Consider the following 12,649-nt stretch of genomic DNA (forward strand, 5'->3'; position numbering starts at 1 on the left):
CCCTCTTCCTTGGCATCTCTAAAATTGTCCTCACCGCAGTCTGTCTTAGATTATAGTTCTGTGTCTATCACATCCATGGGGTTAGGAACAGAGTTTATTTCTTATGTATTTTTCTTTCCCACCTTTTAAACCCTTGTATATATGTTTTATGTTTCTGGTTTCAAGATGCAATTATGTGATTTCTGAAACACACGCGCGCGCGCACACACACACACACACACACACACACATACCAGCCAACCTACAAAACCCCCTTTGTGTGCAGTGGTGAGGGACTTTAAAGCAGATGACCAGATACCTTACACAGCACCACGCCTCTCTCAGCGGCAGCTTGATGCCTTCCTCCATATTTGTCAGCCTCCTACCAGGAGGAGAGTGAAAATTACATCTGTCTCCCTTCTCTGATATTGGACATTATCCTTAGAACACTTCCACCTCGATTACAACTTTTTGGGCGTGATTTTGAAAATAAAAAAGTAGCTTCTATTCATAAAACCTCAAGCGTTCCTCCTGGAGAAATAGAAATAACAAGCGGTTAAGAAATATTTATAAAAATTTCCCAACTAAAAAAAAAAAATTTTCCCAACTATTCTTAATGATATCAATAGAATCTCGAAACTGGGAGATGAATTGTTGTATAGCCAGCATCTGACATATCAACAATAAGAGTGATTGAGTACTTATATGTACCCGGCACAGAGCCAAGTCTTTTATATGGAATAATTTATTTAGTCCTCCCAGTTGTATGAGGTAGTAGTATCTTTCCTATCTCTATTCTACTGCAGGTTAAGACCCAGGGGCTGGAAGACATGAAATAATTTGTTCATAGCTATCAAGTTGTGAGTCCGAGATTTGAACTAATCACAATTGTATGGAAGTATCAAATAGAAAGCTTCCTTTCTTGCTTTTCCCTCCCTCCCTTCCTCCGTCTCTCTCTCCCTTTCTTTCCCTCTTTCTCTCTCTTTTCCCTCTTTCCTCCCTTTCTTCCTCCCTCCCTCCCTTTATCTTTTTCTTTCCCTTCCTTCCTTCCTTCCCCTCTCTTTATCTCTTTCTTCCTTTCTTTCTCTCTCTTTCTTTCATTCATAGCTTATAAACAGGTATATGGAACCAGAATGTATGACCACATTTGGTGTGGTGCTATGGACACTCCATTTACCATGACATGCTTAATTTTTAAAAAATAATATTCTGCTTCAGGGCACTTGGGTGGCTCAGTCAGCTGAGCATCCAACTCTTGATTTCAGCTCAGGTCATGATCTCAGTGTCATGGGATCAAGCCCCGCATTGTTCAGCACTTAACTGGGAGCGTGCTTGAGATTCTCTCTCTCCCTCTCCCTCTGCCCTTCCCTTCCCTCCTCCTCTCAAATAAATAAATAACTCTTTTAAAAAATAATATTCTGCTTCAGATACTAATCTTAATGTCCTAGTACCATGTTTTTTTTTTATTCTTCGTGAACAGTGGTCACTGATTGAACTTCAGTTGTTAAATTTTACTTTGTGTATAGTAGTAAAATACGTTGTTGTCGTATTACATAAATTACTCCATGCAATTGAATTTAGAGGTTTTATTTTCTGTAATCCATGTACTATATTAAAAAAAAATTCCCCAACTCTAAGTTCGTGGTATATTATAGAACTTTTTTTTTTTTTTAAACTTGCAACTGTGAGAAACTTTGGAGGCACATTTTCTCAGAAGAGGAGCAGTTGGTCTTTGAATGCATGCCCATTTATATTTCTTACTGCAAGTCATTTACATTTACATGTTTCACTTATTGAGTCATGCTCCTAAAATGTCAAATGCAATTATTATAGTTAGCAACGACTGGGAAAACTTCCCTCCAAATATTTTCCTCGGGAAAAAAGAGATTACTTCTCCCTTGTTTGAGCTCAGGAGCCAGAAGCTTCTAGGTTATCTCACTGTCCTCTGGCATCTTCAGAGACCTTCTCAGGGGGTATAGCTCAGTGGAAGAGCATTTGACTGCCGAGACCTTCTCCAACAGAGTTGCATACGGTCTGTTTTTTCAGAACCTCTTGTTGGAAATCCCTCCTGTGAAGCTACATGGGAGGCATGATATGCTCTGGAAGGCTGATCTACACGGAGATGCTCACGTCCATGTCAAGACTCTTGTGGTCACCGAGACTTTTCTATAATGGATTCCATATCTCGAAACTCACCCTTGAAAAACCTTTTCTGGTTTTTAAAGCACTCTGCACCTATCCTCTTTTGCTTTGTCTGCTCCGTAAGCATAGGACTTAGGAAAAGAATTTTTATTAGAAGAGAAACTGTAGTTGGGAAGAAGTCTGGGGACTTAGGCCATGACATGGCTGGTTGGTAAAGGGATCAAAACATCAGCTTTGAATTTGTGACTACTGGTCCCCATCTCTTGAGACTAGACTATGCTGCTCATATAGTCCATTTTCAAAATAGCACGCTTCATAAATTGGTTGGTTTAATTAATTTGAGTTCCTGATGCTTTGCTGTATTGCTGACCCTTGACTTTTCCTAAAATGATGTTGAACCCCGCAATTCATTATGACTTCCGGGGCACAGCGACTGCAGAAGCTGCTGAAAGTATGCTGGGACATAAAGGCAATGTCTTAATCATTTAAGACAAGAATCCTTTATTCCTGAAATAATTCTGTTCACTAATGTGATCAGGGAGCTCAATTTCAGTTTGACAGGGGTTTCAAAATAGAACTTCATGAGGGGAAACTGCAATTAGATATTCATGGGTAATATTCTTGAGTTTCTGAAGTAGAATGTTAATGAAGGGGAGTATTGATTTTATTTTAGCTTAATTATACTACATTTGCTGTTATATCTGCTGCAGATTGTAAAGAACTTGGTATCATTACTTAGCCTTCTCTTCTTGTTCAGGACCTGTTATGCTTAAAGACATAGAACACTGTGAAATCTGTAGCAGACATAACATTAGATGTAATAATACCCATTGTGAGTAAGCAGATAAAATCCTTAACAAAATTCTCCCTACTAGTACTTAGTTGCAAAATAATGTTATCGTCTTTACCTTCTTATCCCAGAAGGTTCTCGTGTGAACTATGGACCTCTGTGAGATTAGGAATCAAATACAGAGAATAGCAGAAAAATAGCTGGCCCATCATGCCAACCAAAATTATTAGCTTCCTTTTCAAAGTTTTCTGCAATTTCTTTCTTTTTTTTTCTTTTTTTTTTTTATTTATTTTTTCAGTGTAACAGTATTCATTCTTTTTGCACAACACCCTGCAATTTCTTTCTTTATCCAGTATTTGGAGATTAAGAATTTCCATTTTGTTGGGGGTTGCTGTTGCCAGTAGGCTCCTCCTGGGTGAATTCAAGGAGTGATAGAAATTGTTTGGGAGCTGATGCCAGATAGCAGCAGAGACCCACATGAGACATGGCCCTGTTGTTTTTCTGTTACCAAATGTTGTGGATAATAACAATCATTTTGATAACCTCCATTTTCTTGGAAAATGATTGAATTGAAAATATAAGCTTGGAAATTAGAGTGCTACGTGAAAGCCTTTGTGGGGAAAACTTGTATAAAGTTGATTTTTCTTCACCTTTGCTATTGTATCTGTCCAGCTTCATGTTCTGTGAGGGGGAGGCAAAAAATATTATGTGGGTTTCCACAGGGTATATCCCAGAGCCAGTGACCCAAGAAACATCGACGTTTCAGGGCGGAAAAGTCTTTAGATGGTCTTCACTATACTCTCTGTGTCTTAGGGGAAATTGCTGTGGGTACCAGGGGGGTGTTTATCAATTTTCCTCCCTGGTCCTAACAGTTATAAACTAACCCCATCCTCTTTCTGTTATGGCCCCATGAGAGAGATTTACTGAGCACAGGTCTTCCCTGCCCCATTCAGCAAGAGGCCCAGATAGACCTTGATTTTGGTTCCATAGTCCTTCCTTGGCCACCTCATAAAAATATCCTCTTCTGAAGGGAATTCTGACACCTGGTACCACATGGATGAATCTTGACAATATTGTGCTCAGTGAAATGAGCCAGACACAGAAGAATAGAGACTGTGTGATTCCATATCTGTGAGTTTCCTGTAACAATCAAATTCATAGGGATGGAGAATAGAGTGGTGGTCTCCAGGGGCTGGGAAGAGGTGGGGGATGGGGAGTTCCTGCTTCGTGGGGAGAGTTTCAGTTTTGCAAGGTGAAGAGAGTTCTAGATATGGTGGTGGTGAGCGCGGCAGGACATTGCAAATGCATTTAATGCCACTGAACTGTGAAACCTAGAAATTGTCAAGATGGTAAAATATGTTATGTGTATTTTACAAGAAATAATTTAAAAAATCTTCTATCATGCCATTTATTATATCTAGATTTTCTTGCCTCAACTAGATAATCTTAACTTTTCTAATAGTTACCTACACAATGTTCACCCAGGTACTCAGATGTGGGATTTGTAATTTCCCTTTCCTTCCTCTCTCACAACCAGTCCATTCCCAAGTTCAGCTGATTTTACTCTCAAAGTGTGCCTCCATTCTGTGTGCTGCTTTTGGTCTCTGCCACAGTGAGTTTAGGCTAGACTACCATGCTCTCTCCCCAGGACTCCTGTGACAGCCTCCTCACGGGTCTCCAACTATGTCTTTTTTTTTTTTTTTTTTTTTGCTGTTTCTTCTATATGAAATGTTCTTCCTCCATTATCTCACTACCTTAGCCTTCTCTTCTTTCAGGTATGCCTGGGAATGTCCCATCATGCTGAGCACTTTTCATCGTCTGTTCTAACAGGTCCTTCCTCCCTCCCCTTCCATGCTGGCCTCAGGGGTTCTCTCTCCAGTCCCTACTTATTTTACTCATTATGCTTACCATCATGGCCTTTTCTTGTTTACTTGGTTGATTATTGACTCTCTTTTCGAGGAGAACACAACGTCCATGAGGTTAGGGATCTCATCTCCTCTGCTAAACCCATAGAGCCCCAGCTCAGGATACAGAATGTGATAGATAACTAGTGAATTTATTGAGTGAATGAACAAAAAATATATAGTTGTACAACATTTATCCCTTTCACAGTTTAAAAAAACAAAAAAAGTTTTAGATATATTAATTAGTTCACTATGATATCGTAGAAACATGGATTTGAGGAAACTTGTATTGATAGTTTGTTTTGAAGGTATTTAACATATATAATTAAGGACCGCCCTTGTCCCGATGAGCATATGGTGATGTACGGAACTGTTGAATCACTGTTATACACCTGAAACTAACATAGCACTGTGTGTGAACTCACTGGAATTTACATAAAAAAATAAAAAAATATGCTCTTAACGGCTGATAATACAAATGAGGAATTGTACTTTAAGACAAGCAACCTAGGGTCAGCCAGTCACCAATTTGGATGTCGCAGAATGCTGTCTGTCATATGAACACACTGAGGTGCTTAGTGGGAAACTGGGATAATGATAACTGTTGGGGGCGCCTGGGTGACTCAACTGGTTGAACATCCAACTCTTGGTTTCAGCTCAGGTCATGCTCTTGGGGTTGTGGGATTGAGCCCCGCCTGAGACTCCGGGCTCAGTGCAGAGTCTGCTTGTCTCTCTGTCTGCTCCTCCCCGTGCTGGCACGCACGCTCTCTCTCCGACTCTCTCTTTCTCAAATAAATAAATAAAATCTTTAAAAAACAGTAACACCTGTCTCATCCATTGAGAATAGTTAGAAAGGTTGTGTGATTTTTTAAAAAAATTTCTTATTCATAGAATGCTCTAACATTTACAAAGTGTTTTCTTATTTATGCCTCCAAGGAACTGGGTGAAGTAGGAGCAGATCTTGATTTCTGATGGTCCAGAGCTAGTGAGTGGCAAGGATGCAACTCAGACCGACCCCACTGGCTGCATATTTGTGATTCTGTCTTCGGCGTGGCAGCTGGCCGCTCGCTGTACCACAGCCGAGGGACAGGGACCATTCTGAACATTCTGCAGTGTCATGGAAAACACACCCTCTTCCTGTTAATGACTTTTAACAGTGCCGAATTTCACCTATATAAGTTTGCTGCATTTTCTTGCATGTTAATTGACGAAGCACAAAAACACGTGAATCTACACCCCACAGAATTTTTTCAGTAGCCCCTGTTCACTCCCCAAATGTTTTGTTTTGCTTGAATTTAAAGGTGGTAAAAATAAAGGCGCTTGAAATTATTTGGCTTTCCGAATTTGACTCTGTATCTCTTTGTTTGCTTTTGCTGATCATGCTTTTGGTCATGCGAGGGCACTGACCATGTGATGTTTGCATTTGGAAGCACTTGTCACACATACAGAGTCCCATCTGCTCCTCCCAAATCGGGCAGAGATGCTAAAAAAAGTGGAGTTGGTCTAAATGGAGTCAGATACAGTATGCATGTGTGTGTGTACTTATATGTGTGTCTATTTCTATGTGTGTATATATATATACATATATATATTTTAAAGATTTTATTTATTTATTTGACAGACAGATCACAAGTAGGCAGAGAGGCAGGCGGAGAGAGAGAGAGAGAACAGGGAAGCAGGCTCCCGGTTGAGCAGAAAGCCCAATGCAGGGCTTGATCCCAGGACCCTGAGATAATGACCTGAGCCAAAGGCAGAGGCTTTAACCTACTGGGCCACCCAGGTGCCCCTATGTGTATATATTTTATGTGCATACATTGTATATGTATATATGTATATAATGTAAACACACACAATCACACATATATGTATGCATGTACACATGGACATATATATGTGTACGTGTAATTTTTTTCCTTTTGACCACGAGCAAACAGTCTCATCTTTCATAGGTGCCCTATAAACAGACGAAGCTGTCCAAAGTGTGCTCCCTTTGTGCAAAAGAAAGAAGGAAAGAAAGTTGTACTCAGAGCACTAAGCATACTTGCCGCATCATCTATGTTTCAGGGTATGGGGAAAGTGGGGCTCTGGGGATTTCATTAGAATTTGCCCTTCCTGGTCTCCTCAACCATGGGAATCCTGAAGGAGACAGCGTACGTGATTGTGGGCGATCACTAAAGGGCTCTTTAGCCTGTCTCTAGTGACCTTTCTCCTGCTGAGCCTTACAGCCCACGTACACAAGTCTGAACTTTGACTTGACATTGTTATGCACCTGCTGCCTGTTATGTGGATGGGCCTTGAAAGTTGGATGTGTTTCAAGCAATGTCTGGATGCCTTTCCGGGAAGGAGACCTTTGTGTGTGGCTATAAAACACCGCAGGACTTAAAGCCTTATCTGAAGATACTTGAAAATCTAAGTAAATTGTGTACATCAGGGTCACTACTTTTTATTATTTTTGACTGTGGGCGAATTTGTAAAACCCTTCTCCGAGGGAAGCTATGCTTTTTCCCTCCTCCCTGAATGTTCCTTCAAGTATCTATTTCTAATCAGACCCTATGATATATAAGCCTCTTTTCCTTGTGTTCGTTCTGTGTGTGGACACTCATAACCCTCAGCATCTCTTCTCCCCCTGTACTCCCGGCGGATCAGGGAAGCATCTTTTACTTTATCGTCCTTCAGGGGCAGAGATGATGCCAGGAGGGTGGGTGCGTGGGCGTAATCGAAGAGGCCACTTGGATGAACCGTTTCGGTGATGTAATTTGCTGTGAAAACTGTTTTCTTGGTTTGTGGCTCAGGGCTCTCTGAGCTATGATGGAGCCGATTTACCTCCATCCCCACAATCTGTTGACCACCGTCGCTTCTGGGGAAGCATCTCAACACGCTCTCTAGCTCCGTGGCCGTGGCAGCTGCTGCTTATCGGCATTTTGCAGGGAAAAGCACACTCTCCGAGCCTGTGCTTCCACGGGACCTTTAAAAGGCTTTTCTGCTGTCTTTTGTACTTACCTGAATTTGTTCACCTCGAGGCAACCTTTGTGATATCGCACTTCTAGCCCCATCCAGCCGAGGAACTATACGGCCGCGAGCACCATTTCCAAGCTGATCAAATCATGTATAACCTAAATCGCTGTCATTTACTGAGCACCTGCTAAGTGCCAGCCCTCTTACCGAGGCCACCGTATTTGTTCTTCACCAGAAATGTCAGACATGATCCCCATTTTACAGATGAGGAAATCGAGATTCAGTGTCCGTGCGCTCAAGATTCCCCACTTACTAAGTGGAAGAGTCAGTGCCGGATCAAGGCCTCTCTGGTTCCAAAGCCCACATGTTCTGTGCAGTGACCGCCCTGCCCCGTGGCTCCACCTTGGGCCGAATCACAGGCTCTGGCTCTTGACTTTGGCTCTGTGACTGTCCTTAGTGAAGTATGACTCAGTGGTTCTTAGGACCAGTGTCCAGGACTCTAGTTATGGTAAGTCTCCACCACCTCCGTGGGTTGTGGATCTGACACCTTTGATCGGCGGATCAATGCCATGTTGGTGTTCCTTTCTGTCTCCCGCCTGACAAAGGGCACGTTGACTTGCCTGATTGTGGCTGGCAACTTCTTTATCTGTCAGGCTGCTGTCCAGGACTGGGTTCCCCAGGTAGCAGAATTTACTGACACTTTCTCTCTGTTGATAATGGACACCTGTAAACTGAGTTTCCATTATTCTAAGCAAAGGTTGGTATCTCTGCTGATCTGCTTTGGGCAACAACCCACGTTTAGGCATTCAAGTTGTAATTATTTCATTTGTAAAGTGCCATTAGTGATACGTGGAATTAGTTAGGTATGTGGTATTAAAAACAGGTATATTCCTGTTTTCTGGTGGGCCCCCTTTTTCTGTGTCAGCACTCGTTCGTGGGAGTGGCATCTGCTCACATCTCTGGTCACTGAAATCCTGTCATAAGTGATACCATATATTCTATTTCATCTAACAAACTTTAGAGAACCTGACAGACTGCTGTCTGTATGTAGGGCTATGGTTTAAGGAAGTGCGATGCTCATAGTAACTTTTAGATAAAGTTGAATATCCATCTTCATTATAATCTACATGTAACGTTGTTTTCATTTCAAAATCAAAGCAGAATTTCTAGAAAATTAAGTAAATCCTTGGCCAAATTTTTATGTCTTCTCTGAGTCATTTTCCTTATCAATAAAACAGAGATAACACACATCCTTCTTTTTTTAAAAAAAAGATTTATTTGACAGAGAGAGAGGGAGAAGCAGGCTCCCTGCTGAGCAGAGAGCCCAATGCAGGGCTTGATCCCAGGACCCTGGGATCATGACCCAAACCGAAGGCAGAGGCTTAACCCACTGAGCCACCCAGGCACCCCAACACACATGCTTCTTATGTAGACATTGTCAATGCAAGGAAATATATATAAAGTGCCTTGTGTGGTGTCTGGTGTATTATTGCTCAAAATGACATTTCTCTTCCTCTAAAGACCATGAATCCTGCAGAGTAATCTCATTTTCTTTGTATGTTTACTTCACCATATACTTATTAATGCATAATTGTTATTATTATCAGATGACTGTATTTAAGATACTTATTGTCCTTTAATTGTTATTAAAGAATATGGATAGGAGAGTCCAGGTTACTTTGTATGCTAATTTAAAAGATTTCTCCCAATATACCTAGTTTATATTTTATTTAATTTTTGATACAAATATTAACATCTGTATTGTCACATCATAAAAAAACATACATAGCTATAGCCAGCAAGGATAAACTTCTTAATACAGGTATTTATGTTGTCTTATTTGAGGGACTCATTTTGATGAAGCAAGAATGGAAAAAATGTATTTCAGTTAATTTTTCTTCACCTATAATTTTCAATAAAAAATTCCATGCCTTGATTAAATCCATAGGAATAATAGGACTGTAAAGGAAATGGAAAATTGATTATTTTTATTATCATTACTTTAATTTTAATGCTCCTTTATGGTTATAGTTTTATTGAGTTTTCTTTCAGAGGAGCTTAAGGACTATAGGCTTAAAACTGTAAGCATTCAAGACAGAGGTAGTGAGTGGGGGGCTGAATACAAGATGGAGAAATAGACCACACGGGTCATAATAGAGTCTGTAATAGCAAGTTCAATCAAATCTCATTTAATAGTGAATATAAGTTCCTGGATTGTTCATACTTTAGTTTTCAGTCAGACATTTGCCACTGTGTAGGGTGTAAATCACCTCTTCTTGGCTTGACTCCCTTGTAGGAAGGGATATAGGGCTGTCTCTCGAGAATTTTTGGTGTGGAATTGGTCTAGGAAGACCTTGTCTTTGAGGTCTGCACTCCCTTACTTTCATTGTCTTCCAGGGTCTTCCAGGGATCCAGGAATCAGTCACCTTCTGTGTCTTCCAGGGATCCAGGAATCAGTCACCTTCTGCTGCAGTGCTAACCCTCAAATCTCAGTGTCCTACACTCGTAAAAATGTGTTTCTTGCTCCTGTTACTTGTGGCTGTGGTGGATTGCCTGTGGGTCTGTATATCACACCATCTGGATGTCCAGGCTGCTGAATTACTGTGGGTCTGTTCCATTTGTATTATCATTCTGGAACATGGACTGAAAGGAGCAGCTCCTATCTGGGACAACTCCTGGAAGTGAGAGTGAACTCAAGAAGTTGCATTGAGTACCCAATTGGATTTAAATTGGGTGACATACCTCCTGTCTGCTCCCAGGCTATTGGTTGAAGCAAATCGCATGGCCAGTCTCACAGGGAAGGGGGGGAGTCAGGGGCAAGAGGGAAAAGTGGATACTCGTGAGCAGTGATGCAGTCCACTCCACATTGACACAGATCTTCTGGACCCTAGATGTTAAGAGATAAATTAGGTAATAAAAATTTATAACATATTGTGAATTCCCTCAGTTGGCATTTATTGAACCATGTAGTAGACCGTAAGTGTTAAAAAGATAAATGGTCCAAACTTGATGCCCAAATGAAACTTACATAGCATTTTATAGGATCAGATGTGTGTGCAGGTAACTGTAACATATCCATCCATTCATTTGTTGGTTTCTGCAATAAATACTTATTAAGTATTTATCATGTGCCAGGAACTGTTCTAGGTGCTGACTCCTTTGCCTTCTTTGCTTTACTCCCTGCCTGGCCATTTTCCTTCAATCCCAGGGATTCAGTTCCCATCTGTAGATGGGTGGATGACTGAATCTGTTCTCAGACACAGACTCTGTTCTGAGCTGCATATTAAGTACCTTCTAGATGCTAACTATGTTTTTATTGGTAATACCCGTCTTGTAACTCATGTCAAAAACTGAACTCTTCCTGGGTCCCAAGCTTCCTGTCCTTCCCCGCTCATTCATGCACTCACTTACTTACTCATTAATTTATTCATTCAGCACATATTTACGGAGTACTTACCATATGCTTGGTGCTGCTTGAGCTGTTGGAGATTCAGCCGTGAACAAAGCAAGCTTCTCGCTTTCCTAAGAGCATACACTTAGAAGTGAGGAGATAACAGTTAGCAGGTGGTAAATAACAAAGAAACTAAGTGCAGATAATGAGAAATACTGTAAAACAAAAATTTAAAAAGCTGACTGCGTGGCCAAGGAAGGTCTCTTGAGAAGGTGGCATTTACGGAGGGACCTGATGGACAAGAAGGAACCAGCAATGTGAATTTGGAGAACATCTACTTCAGGTATAGGGGATGGTTGGTAAAAAGAGGTGAAGGAGAGAAAAAGCTTGAAATAAGCAGGGGGGTGCCTCAAGGAAATCTGGTGAGACCCTGAGCTAAGTGGGGTTGGAGAGATGCTGGGACCTGGACACAATGGGCTTTGGGAGCTGCAGCTGATGTGGTCTAAAGGCGATGAGAAATCATCAGTGTAGTTTTGCCATCAAGCCAGAAGTCTAAGCCTCATTCTTGATTCTATCCTTCATTCCTGTATCCAGTCTATGTCTATGACTTTCTCTTTCCTCTAAACCTCTCAGGTTCTCCACCGCACTATCTCCTATTGTCCCCTCCCCAGTCCATGCCATCACTGTTCACGGTGGCTTCTGGCTGTCTTCCTGCCTCTAGACTTCACCTCCAGCCTGGTCTTCATCTCACTGCCAGAATAATCTTTCCAAAATGCCACTTCATTCAAGTCAGTCTCAGGACAAAGACATTTGGTGTTTCCAATTTTCCTATGCTTGCACGTGCGCTCGCGTGCGTGCGCGCACACACACACACACACACAAGCTAATCTTTCAGCTGTGTTGTACTGCCTACTTGTCATCCTCTGAAGGAGTAGTCTCTCTTGCCTCCATGACTAGGCACACTTAGTCCTTGTGCATTTTCTTCCTTCTGTTCCTGTTCCCAAAGCTGAATGACTTCAAATCACCTTCTAGGTCATAGTATAAGTTTTCTTGACAGCTCTGCCTGGTTCATTCCCTCTCTTCTGTGCCCCCACTGCCTCCCGTGTGCTGTTCCTTCCCATCTTCACATCATTCTATAGTTCACTCATTTGTCTTCCCCTCAGGGAGTGTGAGCTCTGTCTCACTCCCTTTTGTTCCTGCAGGGCTTAACATGTGCTAGAACAAGTAGATGTTAAAAAATTTTTTTTGTTGGGGCGCCTGGGTGGCTCAGTGGGTTAAAGCCTCTGCCTTTCACTCAGGTCATGATCCCAGGGTCCTGGGATCGAGCCCCGCATCGGGCTCTCATTGGCAGGGAGCCTGCTTCCTCCTCTCTCTCTGCCTGCCTCTCTCCCTACTTGTGATCTCTATCTGTCAAATAAATAAATAAAGTCTTTAAAAAAATTTTTTTTTGTTGATTGAACAAATGAATATATATATATATGAATATAT

General features: G+C 41.5%; 1 protein-coding gene across 1 annotated transcript in view; it reads left to right on the forward strand.

Annotated features, from left to right (window-relative positions):
* Window positions 1-12,649, forward strand: part of HS6ST3 (heparan sulfate 6-O-sulfotransferase 3) — a 685,231-nt gene that overhangs the window by 80,563 nt on the left and 592,019 nt on the right. The window lies entirely within an intron of this gene.

Source organism: Meles meles, chromosome 14 (genome assembly GCF_922984935.1).
Source record: "Meles meles chromosome 14, mMelMel3.1 paternal haplotype, whole genome shotgun sequence".
Taxonomy (NCBI): domain Eukaryota; kingdom Metazoa; phylum Chordata; class Mammalia; order Carnivora; family Mustelidae; genus Meles; species Meles meles.